Consider the following 13,162-nt stretch of genomic DNA (forward strand, 5'->3'; position numbering starts at 1 on the left):
CTACTGACATAACATACACAGACAACAACATACCCGGAGGGGACATTACCACACACACACACCACCACCCCCCCCACACACACACACACACCCCCCAACACATAAACACCACAAATACTTCCACACACTGAATAAACCAAGATACCTATTTGTGTGTGGCACATGGACTGCAGTTCCAGACGTCTACACACAGTGGCAGTGGTGTATTGTGAAGATATGGCCGCATGTATAACACCCCATTGAAGGGGTGGAATTTGTACTCAGCAGAATAGAAACCTGGTAAACCTCACCATAGATTGAGCTTTAGTCACAACCGGGTGTGAAAAGGTTTAATTAGTTTTTTTTCGCCAAGCAAAAACACTATTTTTCCTGTTGATTCAATAAGTGTCTTACAGATAAGGTTGAATGCGCTGAATCAAATTAAAGGAGCAATGAGTCATTTTGTCTGCCATAGTAGTCTTCTTTTCTATAGCAAAATATTTAGTTAACGACCAGTTTCAACCTAAAATGAAAAATTTGCTGAGAATTTACTCACCCTCCAGATCATCCAGATTATAATAGTTTTGTTCCCTTCTTCATGCAATTTTGGAGAAATGTTACATTGCACTCAGTGTCCCCCACCTAAAAAACCCTCATCATGGATGTCTCTGCGAGTTGAATGTGCCTCAGAATGAGGGCAGGGGTGGCGAAACAGCGTGTATAAAGGAGGACGAAATCACATATGCACAAATAATCCACTAGCACATCTCGCGATCTGCACAGATCAAACACCGTGTACAATCCAAACAGTCCAAAACAACTCCAGTAGATGGACTTTTTCATTGGAGAAGCGTATGAGTTGGACTCGTTTTTTTAGCCGGAGCAATGGTTTAAAGTAAACACATTTTGATTAGGACTTGTTTCACTTTACTTGTTGATCATTGTGATGTTTTTATCAGTTTGTTTGGGACTCTCATTCTGACGGCAACCCATTCACTGCAGAAGATCCATTTGTGAGAAGTGAAAACTTATTTTACACTGAGAATGACCAAATAGCCATGGGTGTTTTTTAAAATAATAAAAAATTTAAATAACTTTCACTGTGTCTAACCATCCTTTGTGAAGAGCTTATTCTGGATAAAAAGGGTGCTGACTGTAGTTCAATACTTTGAAATTATGAACGCGAGTTTGTTGCCTTGGCAAACTTCAGCTTTCACACACGAGACCACACAAACACGCTACATAGCCGAAATCAAATCAGTTGTCAAATCATACAGAAAGAAAAATGCCACTAATTTCTGAGAAAAAAACTGCATCTGTATGAAAGGAGAGTGAGCGCGAGAGATGTTGTGGTTTTGGTTGCTCGTGAGACGCCAGGGACCACGAAAGCAGCCCAGCAAGCCTTCGCAGAATAACAACTACTATTTCTGACAAGCACATATAATGCAACCACAAAAAACACAGCACCACACCACACACACACACACACTGGAGGCTTATGGGTCTAAAAATATATCTATGGGTTGAGGGGGTTAACTCGCCAACAAGCTCAGATTTATGATGTGTTTGAGAAGATATTTGTCAAACAGCAACTGACACACACACACACACACACACACACACACACACACACACACACCTAACACTTAAAACATGGCCTTTTTAATTGGTTGATTTCAACAAAATAACTAATGATTTGATTTCCTGACGCTTGACTGAATTATCTGATTGGTTGCAAGAACCAAGGTGTGTTTCATCATACTTAGGCCTCAATCACAAATAAGATCTCACTCAAAAGGCAAAAAGTGAAATTTGCTGAAAATCTATTCACCTTCAGGCCATGCAAGATTAGGATCAGATTTGGAGAAATGTAGCATTGCTTCACTGTCTCAGCAATGGATCCTCTGCATTGTCTTCTCCAGATTTGAACTGATGGATTGGAGTGCTGTGGATTATTGTGATGTTTTTATCAGCTGTTTGGACTCTCATTCTGACGGCACCCATCACTGCAGAGCATCCATTGATGAGACAGTGATGCAATGCTAACATTTCTCCAAAATCTGATGAAGAAACAAACTCATCCTGATCTCAAATGACCGTAAAGTACAATTTCAGCAAATGATCATTCTGGGTGAACTATTCCTTTAATATCCTAACTGTTTCTCATAAATGACATGCTGACACAATTGACTTGTGTCTAGTTTTTATTTCTCCTAATGAATTAAATAAAAAATGAGACAAAAATATGCTAATAAGAACTCCATTAAAACTCTTGCAACTTCTGTGCAATAAAGTTTTCAATCAGTAAACCTATTTAAACAACAAAGTGTTTGAAGTAAATAAGCTTCAGAGTTTGTGTCCATGACAACCTCAGATGAAGGGTTGCCAAGCCCTGTCGCCTTGGGTACGCTTCTCAGACGCTCCCGTACTTATTAAACAGGGAAGTTTTACCCTGCTACAGCACTGCTATTTCATTAGACACAATACAAACAGTTTTTTTATCTTGTTGATTCAAACGTTCCTTCTGTTTCAGCTTGGATTCTGTCCACAGCAGCTGCTACACATGCGTTTGCTTATCTGAACGAGGGACATATCACAGACGTCTACTGTTTTATTCACAGCTAACTACTGACTACTTAGTAAAATAAAATAAAAAAATTGCTCTTTCTCACATTGGCTCCAAAAATTTAGTGCATGCATTTGGGAGAATGACTGAATGAAAGATCGGGAGAGCAAGAGAAAATCAGGATCACCTCATTTAACACCTAATCATGACTGGTTACTGATGCTGTTGTATGATTAATAAAACCCTTCTTGATATTAGAGCAAATATTTATTTATTTTACACATTTAAAGCATTTTTGGAAGTGCATCATTAACTCCTAATGACTCAGAATTATGTGTGTTTCACACATCCAGCATTAGGCTCATTTAAAGTCATTATGGCTTCACTAAACGACACTGAAATACTAATGTCTCTCAGTAGACTATTGTGTCGCACACACTGCATACTGTGCATCATGTTTATCATTCTACAACCGTCTTGATTGCTAAGAATATTCTCTGACAATCAGCTGAAGCGACTGAAGGCTGCTGGGATAGTCGTCCTGCAGCATTGCAGCACAATCTATCAGCTCATTACCATTTTTAATAGCTGCTCCACGGATACCAGCCTGCTTGTCTCCTTTTTCCCAGTCTGTCGTTTAAAAACTGCTAATTACTGCTGACCTCCGCCCGTCGGGTCACGGGAGGGGGCTGGGGAGCAGGCCGGTGTCCGGGCAGGGGGTTTTATTTCTGATAGTTAGTGACCAGTGAGGCGAAAAAGAGGGAGGAGACGCAGTCAATCTAACGCTTGTAATCTGGGTTCAGACCCCAAATCTCCGTCCAAAAGAGAAGTTTCTTCACACGGATCACTTTAATCAGAGTTTGGATCCTGCTGGACTTCACTCAATAACGGTCTGTATTAAGATAATGAAATAAACCCAGCTAACAGGAAACACTCTCACAACGTTCTGGCAAGGTTCTTGCAATGTTCTTCTAGTAACGTTAATAGAAAGTTCATTCATGGATTTTAGAAATGTTCTCAAAACGGTAGCACAAAAACATTATTTTTTTACATTATTCATGCATCACTTTTTATATGAAACTTAGCTGGACGTGTAAATGTTACTAGTTTCATTCAAATGTAACTTTCTCATTGTGTGCAAAAAACAATTAATTTCCCTTAACATTCTCATGACCAGGAATAACTTTTTAAAACATTAAGAGAACGTTTCAAGACAGCATTCAGAAATAACGTTTTCATAACTTTAGTTTTTTTTAGTCGGGTACCTGCATTTTGTTATGTGCAGGTGTAAAAATACATCAGAAATTAAATTATTTGTATTAAAATGTATTAATCTTATTAGAGTTAAACAAAAATTTGACAAGAGGAAACAAAATTATTTATAGTATTTAAGCTGATTGTCCCATTAATAAATAATAAAAAAACACTAAAAGTGCGAAAAAAAAAGTAGACAAATATTATGGGAAAATATTACAAATAAAAGGACATAAACTGAAATGAGTGGTAAAGATGAAATAATAGGAGCGGCTCACTTTCTCTGTGATGTTATTGTGGCTACTCTAAGCCCCGCCCCATTCTCGAGCTGGCGCTCTGATTGGCTGACGCTGGTCCTGGGACAGCTGTCCCGTCTCCGTCTAGACCTCAACCGGGCAGAACCCGCGCCACGGACACACCGGAGCACGCAGAAGCCACGGACGGATTGTTATTTTGTACACAGGACTCTAAGGAAGCTCGTTAGGTTTATTCCGGACCGGGACTAACGGGGGAAGACGGTGCCGTTTCACTCTTTAACGGACTCGCTCAAGTTTTGGCCAGGCGCGTCTGAACTCCGGTAAGCTCGTGCTGGATTTCCGCGCTCCCGTGAATCGGTGGGATTTTTACCGATAGTGTCATGGCTCGGTTCGGCTCCGGGCTCGCGCTCCTGGCGCTCGCGTTCGGGCTCGCGCACGCGTTCGGGGACGAGGAGGAGATGACCTGCGACCCGATCCGCATCTCCATGTGTCAGGATCTCGGATACAATGTGACCAAGATGCCGAACCTGGTCGGAAACGTGCTGCAGTCCGACGGCCGAGCTGCAACTGACCACATTCACACCGTTAATACAGTACGGCTGCTCGAGCCAGCTGAAGGTGAGAGTTCACAACACACACACACACACACACACACACACACACATTTTAAAATCTTGACGTGATATTAAAGCAGCAAAATAGTAAAAACTGTAACAGTATTATTATTATTATTAGAAGAAAAACAATTATAATTATTATAAGAAATACTATAAATTAAAATAATTAAGCATATTATTGTGACAAAGGAACTCAGATAATAATGATGATGATAACGATAATATTAATGATAATCTAATTATAAAATTATTATTATATAAATTACAAAATAGAAATATATCAAATATAAATATTAATATTATTATCATTAATCATATTATTGGTGAGGTCATCATTATTATATGTTTATGTCAACAACAACAATTTTATTATTATTATCATATTAAATATAATAATTATTTTTTATTGTTGTTATTATTTAGGTGCCAATAATGTTTACAAACAAGTACAATAATAAAAAAAAAAAAATCTGGGGTCAAATTTGTAATGTTTCCCAGAATTTGCACACACACACACACACACACACGTCCCATTAAAACAGAATTCACCAGTAAAAGTCCTCAAAAAATGAATTGTCCTGGAATTATCCTCATAAATGCCGTAAAACCCTTAAAACAGTCTGCATTAGTGAAAGGTGTTCATAAACAGGTCAAATGATCTTATAATATCATTGTAAACATACTAGGAGCTTTCTGTGAGGTGTATAAATACATAAAGTAGCTTAAGCATAATTCTAAGTTGATTAATTTGAGGACAGTATGAAGTCGTGTCATAAGTGTGTGTGTGTGTTGTGAGTACTGAAGCCAGAGGCAGTTGCAGTTGTTTTTTTTGATTCAGCGCGGAGAAGAAACCTCCCACTTGGATTCCCGTGTGTGTTTGCTGGAGAATCTCGTGATTAAAGCTGCTTTAGATGCTGCCCTGGTTATCACAAACCTCTTTAAAGCGAGAGCACTTCTGTCCAGGCGCTGCTCTTAGATAGAAAATGGCATACTGATGCATGTTTTTCAGTCCACAACTGCTGATTTCTTCAAGCATATGCGACCACAGCAAAAGTCCCTGTACCGCAGAAGAATTTCCCACTACTCGTGCATACACACAGCAGGGAAACCCATGACATACAAAAACTCAGAAATACCAACAGACATGCAACACATGCATAATGCAGCAAAGCAATGTTTTCTTCTCCTTTAGAGCTTCAGAAAACCACGCTATACTAGGAAAACCAAGTTGAACAAAGCCCAAATTTGTGTCATTTAGACATGCGACAAAACGTTCCATCTGCATATATATAAGTCCAACAAAACAGTGTTTTACCCTTTACAGCCTTTTGAAAAGCCACAAAATTTGTGATTACTTAGACATGCAATAAAGACCATCGAGTCATATATAATGCAACAAATTGATGTTTTTTTTCATCATTTACAGCTTTGAAAACATGCAAATACTAGTGAAAATCAAATTTCAAAAGAAAAAATTGATATGCAAACACGTCGCCTTGCACATTTAATGCAACAAAGCAATGTTTTTCTCCTGTAAGCTTCTGAAAACATGCATTACTAGAAAACATCTGAAAAAGCACAAATTTGTGCACGTCTCAGACTTGAGCTGCTTATGAGGATTTAGATGCTCTGCTGATTTTCCAAGCAACATTTTGTGTTTGCAAATATCTGATTCTCTCCCCGCCTTTGCTTTCTTGCGTTCTTCTTATGCTCCGTCTACGTTCCCATGTGTACGGAGAAGGTTCCCATCCCGATCGGCCCGTGCGGCAGCATGTGCTTGTCTGTAAAGAGGAAGTGTATTCACAGTCCTGCAGGAGTTTGGTTTCGTGTGGCCGGAGCTCTTGAACTGCAGCCTGTTCCCCGCCCACCAACGACCCCCAGAACCAACATGTGCATGGAGGGTCCGGGCGATGAGGACCCGCCGTTCCACGCCGTCCCGCGGCCGATGCCCGCCGCAGGAGGAAGGAGTGCATGGCGCTGGGTGCCGGCGTGGAGCAGTATGCATGGGTGAAGCGCAGCGGCAGCTGCTCGCTGCCACTTGCGGATACGACACGGGATTGTACCGGCGACAGGCCCAAAGTCTTTAACCGACTGTGTGGATGGCGGTGGCTACCCCGGGGGCGGTTCTCTCTGCTTCATCTCCACCACGTTCACCGTCCTGACTTCCTAGTGGGACCCTCGCGGTTTTCCTTACCCGGAACGACCTATTATTTTCCTCAGCATGTGTGTTGCAACCTCTTACAGCGTGGCCTACATCGTGCTGCGTGCTGAACGTTCGGTCGCGAGCGAAATCTCCTGTGACCTGGAAGAAAGCGGGCTCTGTGCCCGTGCTAGTGCACGAGGGCTTGAAGAAAACAGGCTGCGCATCGTCTTCCTCCTCACGTATTTCTTCGGCGCCTGGCGGAGCTCAATCTGTTGGGTGAATCCTGACGCTCCACGTGGTTCCTGGCAGCTGGGCTGAAGTGGGGTCACGAGCCATCGAAATGCCACAGTTCGTACTTCCTACATCATTGCGCTTTTTTTTTTTTGGGCCATTTCCCATGCCCATCAAAGACCTATCGTCATCCTCGGATTCTCTATATGCGTTCTGGTGGACCGCTGACGACCTCTCTGGGATGTGCTACGTGGGCAATCAGAACCTAGATGCACTCACTGGGTTTCGTAGATCGCTCCGCTATTTACGTACTTGGTAATCGGGACGCTGTTTATTGCCGCAGGGCTGCTGTTGCGCTCTTCAAATATCCGCTCTAATTGCAAAAAGGACGGGACTAAGGACGGACAAGCTAGTAGCGGCTGATATTGTAAAAAATTGGTGTGTTTTCAGTGCTCTACACAGGCTGGCCACTTGCGTTCATGGCGTGCTACTTCTCTACGAAATCTCCAGGGGCCGACGTTCGCCAGTCGGCCGGGGCTTCCGTACCTGGCAGCGGAGAGGCTGAGGCTTTTTTATGTCTCTGCTGGGTGGGAATCACATCAGGATGTGGGTTTGTTCCGCCAAAACGCTTCCACACGTGGCAGCGATGTTCCCACCGACTCATGCACACCGGCCGAAACAATCGTGTCAAACGGACCGCCAATGGCTGAGGTCAAAACCGGGCAAAGGCAACGAGACGGTGGTGTGATAAAGAGACAGCGGCGCCCACGCCTAGCACTGTCGTTCGTTCACTTTACGTGAAATGTCTTAAGATGATCTTTACACTGGACGGTCCTGGTGCAGCAGTTTTTCCTGTGTGAATATGCACTACGTCAAACTCTCTACTCAGCGCCTTCGTTTTTGTGGACGAGCTACTCAACCGATTCTGGGAAACGTAGTACTCCTCAGGCGATCAGCGCCGTTTACTCCCTCGCATACACGTCACAGCTGCCGGAATGCTTCAGAGACTTGTTAATGCTACGTTCACGTTGTGTTGGTATGGGCACAACTTTGAAGCAGAAAGTGTGCAATGGCAAAGTATGATGTAGAGGTTGCTAACTACTGTAAAACCGTTTACATTTTCCTGTCATGTCCAACGGTCCTGGTTTGGTTTTACAGGTCAGAAACTCAGCAAAACGTGAATGCATCATAGCAGAGGTTTCCTTCACTATTTAAAGCTATGATGGGACTTTTTGTTTTGGTTTATTTGTGCTGTCCGACACACATTCACTCTGGAAATGACACGTGACAATCACTGACCGTGCCGTATCGGTGCCTCCCGTAATGGTCGATGAATGTACTGACCGATTATAAACTCTTAAACCTTTTTAAAAGTGGCCTCAAAAACATCCCATTCAGGTGGTACAGTCCTGGGGGTCATGGAGGCCTTTCTGGAATCGATTTTTTGTACGATGAACTGATATCTTGTAGTTGTAATTATGTTATGTTTTCCTTATGAAACTGCTCAAGTTATCTTTGTACAGAACTAAGAAACGGAACATAAATAATTTATTTAAGATGCTTTTGTAATCAAATTAAAAATTAAACTTACAAACAAATCAATTCCCAGTCCATGGCATCTCTTTGTTTTATTAGAGGTCCTACGTTTTTTTTTTGGTTTTTTTTTTTGTTTACTTTCCGATTAAACTCTTCTGTATGTTTAACAACTTTCATTCACCCAACACTTGAATCCTTGTGACCCCTAGTAATCTGGACTATGTTGACTAGGAATTAAAGGATTTGTTTTTGGGCATTATGTGCAAATCTCTCTTCTCTAATTATTGGCCGACTCTTTTTTAGGTCGTTTTAAAACTTCCGTGGCCTCCGCCCAGAATGATTTGGCAAGATTTATCCGCTGTCCCAGACTTTCCCCCCGGGTCCCCACCCCCTCATGTTTCTTGTTAAGGACCATGTCTGATGGTTTTAGCTCTCTCATGGGTGGTTAGTCTTGAAATGCTTTAATAATGCTGAGTGAAACTAAACATAGATATAGCCTACTATCAAATAATGGGAATGTTTCATGGCCCAAAACAGTTGCATAGTCGGGTAAATGTTCAGTTTAGAATAAATACCTGTTTTATCTAATGATTGTGGATTAAAATGTTTCACAAAAGTCACATCAGTCAGTTTCTAATATGATGTTGCTCCCTACTGGTCATTTGAAGCACTACAGATAACCCTTACAGAAGAACAGACTTTTGCAAAATTATTTTTAGATGGGGTTGCATCCCATTAAAAATCACAGAATTTATTTTCAAATGTGTACATTTATATAATAAACAGCAATAAAGTCCAATTTTGAGACACTTAACGGTTAGTTGCGGTGATGGTTGTCTGACATTTATATGCATAATTTCCAGGAAATATGCTTAATTGACAGTAAAGTGGCATTTGCAACGCATTTACCGTCATAATGTAAAACAAAAGAAAAAGTGGGACTTAATTGTGTCCATCAGAGAAAAGATTCCCTGACCGGCCCGTGATGACCTTAATTTGGCCCACTCATTTCCCTTCCTCTTGTGAATATAGAGGGGAAAAACACCACTGTTCATTGCTGTCCATTGCGAGTATCTTTTTGTGTTAACATTTTTGTTTTGTTTCCTTTATTTGTTAAATTATACATAGTTTGAAGATAAGAATTTAAAAATAAAAAAAAGTTAACATATTTCTTACATCCCTAAAAATAAAAAAAAGTTAACATATTTCTTACATCCCTGGTTACAGCCTGATAACACATACATCACGAACACACATACTTCTTTACATACACATAAATGACTTTTTTCATCATTTATTATTTCTCACATCCAAAACACAACAATACGACTCCTATCAGATGTCAAACAGACATTCAGAAAATCTCTTTAAGAAGTTTATGATTTAGAATTAATGTAAAACTGACATCTTATCATAAGACATGTTCAATCCATATAACAACCTACTAAGCTCTACTAGATATCTGGGATCATAAGACATGTTCAATCCATATAACAACCTACTAAGCTCTACTATTACTATCTAACTGATCTTAACAGGAACAAATATGGCTTATTAATATTAACTCCTTGAAGCGATCATGATTGAAATCAAAAGCATTTTGAAAACAGCCCCTACAACACACTTAATGGTGGAGTTAGCAAACTAGCTAATACTTACATCCTTCAAAATACGATGTCTTGTAAATGTACTTACATAAAACACTTGGAAATGTTGTAGACATTATGATTTGGAATGAATGAATGTAAAAACTGACTACTTCGTCAGCATGTTTTACAACAGCAGATGCTTTCCATGATGAAGCGGATCTTTACAGACCTACTTCCTATCAGGGTTAGGAATCACTGACACCAGATTTTTTTTTTAATTTTTTATTTCATCTTATTTTTGAGAAAATAAACAGAATAATTTAGTCATAAATTACAGTAAGAGTCTTAAAGCAGTCAGAAAGCAAAGTGCATAAGACATTTCCACACGGAAAACAAAAAAAAAACACAGATTTTGTTTAATATGAAAAATTAAATATCCCATTAGGCTACTGTAAACTGGAGAACAGTTTCACAAATAATTAAAAAAAATAATAATATTCCTAAATGTCAGTGCGGTGGAGTAGGAAAAGTATAAAAGTCAGTATACTGTACATATGAAACAGACAGATGTGGACATCACGTAAACAGGTTGGTGTATAGTAATGCAACGATAAACATGCATTTTGGGGAACGACCAGCAAAATCATGTAATGGTATTTGATTTCCTTTCTACGAATTATGGTTCTTTAGCTCGTCTGAGAACTGGCTTTAAAAAACTAAAGCTTCAAATATATCGGCTTCTAGAAGCAAATGAAATGTGCCAGCGTAAGACCATTTCAGCATCATATTCTTAAATGAACAAAGACAACAGTTATGAAAACTGTCTTGTTTATTGTATCAACCATACAACTGGCCACAAATCAGCAAATTTACTTCATTTCAGTCATAGAAAAACAGTTTAAAAACTAACTTTAAAATCCCCACTCTTTGGAATAAAGTGCCACAACCTGAGAAATACACCTGAGAAATACATACAGGAGATTGCGAAGTAGTACAGGCAGTTTAAACCGTGAAACTTTTAATACGCACCATTATAAAATCCCTCTTCTGGCAACATAAACCTGAAATGTCTTTGTGATTATGCACCCAAATGAAAACAAACCCAGTGCACTCTTCAGGACGCCGGGGAAATGATGTGTCTCTTCCAAATGAATGACTGGGGAAAGGAAGGGAACGTTCTCAAAAGCTTGTTCAAGGACAGTCCAGCATTGCTCTGTGAAACGCGTCCCCCGGGGCCTGCTTCAGTACAGAAGTGAAGCCGCTTTAAAGACACAACAAGTTCATCTGGACGATTTTGCCCTATATGTCCGTCTCTGCAGACAGAGCTCTGGCTGCTGAAGCACTTCCGCTTGACAGAATGGCGAAATCTCCTGAGTGTTTCGTCGTCACGTCTCAGACGCTCTTGAGCTGTGAACGGCAGTCGCTAGTGTAGAAATACAGGAATTTCATTGGTTATTCTTGGCGTTAATGGTACATGACATCAGTTGTGTATGAAAGGAACCAACCAAAATGTTTTTCATATTACTTTTAATTACAAATTTGAATGTTCTAGTGGCTATTTCCCATGCAAAAACAATGTCAAGATTTTCAGTGAGTTCTACTGCATTCTGCATCTCACATAAAAGTTATCAAATGGACTTCGGAAGATGTGGAATGTAGTGCATATAAGATATAAGTTTTTTGTTATTTTATTACATCAAGTTAATCTAAATGGAAAATGAGAAATTATGCCTCATCAGCTAGCTGAAAAAAAAATTGTTTTTTTCTATTTTTATAGTTTTTACGTTGTTGTATTTAACTATAATTACCCGGGTATGGACCCTTCTATGGTGGCTTTGTGAGCTTTAGAACGTGTTTGCCTGGAAAACAGCCACACACACAGGTTTGAAAGAAGATGCGAGTAAATGTGAAAACATTTTTGGGTGAACCACTGCTTTGGTGATATGAGAACGTAGTGAGAAGATACCTACTCTAAAGGAATATCAGCACCCTCTCGATCTAGATGCACTGTGGGTAGCACTTCATCAAAAAAACATGTTCAGATGTTTAATGGAGATTTGAAGGGTGAGTAATAACTCATGTAGTTTGGTGTCTATTAAAATATCAGTTTGTGTGTTCTTGTGTACCTCGGGCTCGTTGTCTTCCACAGTAACACTTCATCACCACAACAAAAATAAGCAACAGGACAAACACAAGCACAAAAACAATAGCTGCGATCACTCGAAGTGGGAAAGATTCAGTTTCACCTGCAAGAAGACAACAGAAAAGTCGAAAAGTTAAAAAAAGTGTCAAAATAAATCAAATGAATATATAAATAGATTAAAATAAATAATTTGATTCAAATAAAATAAAACAGAAAATTGTTTAAAGTAAATAACAAAAAAAATTAAAATGAGATGCACATAAATAAATAAATAATAAAAACTGAAAAAAAAACCATAATAATACATCTAACAGTACAGTACTACGGGGAGTAGGAAATTTTTTCGATTATTCTCCCAAATAATATTTTAAATTGGTATAGTATATATTATACTAATTCAATTCTAATACTAAAATTAGTATAAATTGTGTCTTTTAAGGCTTGAAAATTTGTAGATGCCTTTTGAATGTTATGATAGGGGTCCCTCGCATGAGGATGACGCCTCAGTTCACCCAAAAATGAACATCAGATCCAGCCAGATCCTGTCAGATAATATCTGTTTTGTCTTGTAACAGAACAACTATTCAGCAAAGTTGTCTGGTACCCAAAACCTATATCAAAAGTCTTCTATCAGAGTTTACTGAATTGTCTTAATTGCGTATGTTCAATGCTCAGAACTTCGTCTGAAGAACACAACAAATCCAACAAGTGTTATCATTATACCACAATCAATAGCAGTGGAAAATTACTGCTTCACAACAACATCCATAAACCTTGAATTTCCATAAACATTCCCTCTTATCTCTCATTCATGAAGAGAAATAGCCTCGAAACCACACATCATAAG

General features: G+C 39.5%; 1 pseudogene; it reads left to right on the forward strand.

Annotated features, from left to right (window-relative positions):
- Positions 1 to 4,314: 4,314 nt before the first annotated feature.
- On the forward strand, positions 4,315 to 7,941 carry LOC122147833 (annotated as a pseudogene).
- Positions 7,942 to 13,162: the final 5,221 nt, after the last annotated feature.

This window comes from Cyprinus carpio, chromosome A15 (assembly GCF_018340385.1).
Source record: "Cyprinus carpio isolate SPL01 chromosome A15, ASM1834038v1, whole genome shotgun sequence".
Classification (NCBI taxonomy): domain Eukaryota; kingdom Metazoa; phylum Chordata; class Actinopteri; order Cypriniformes; family Cyprinidae; genus Cyprinus; species Cyprinus carpio.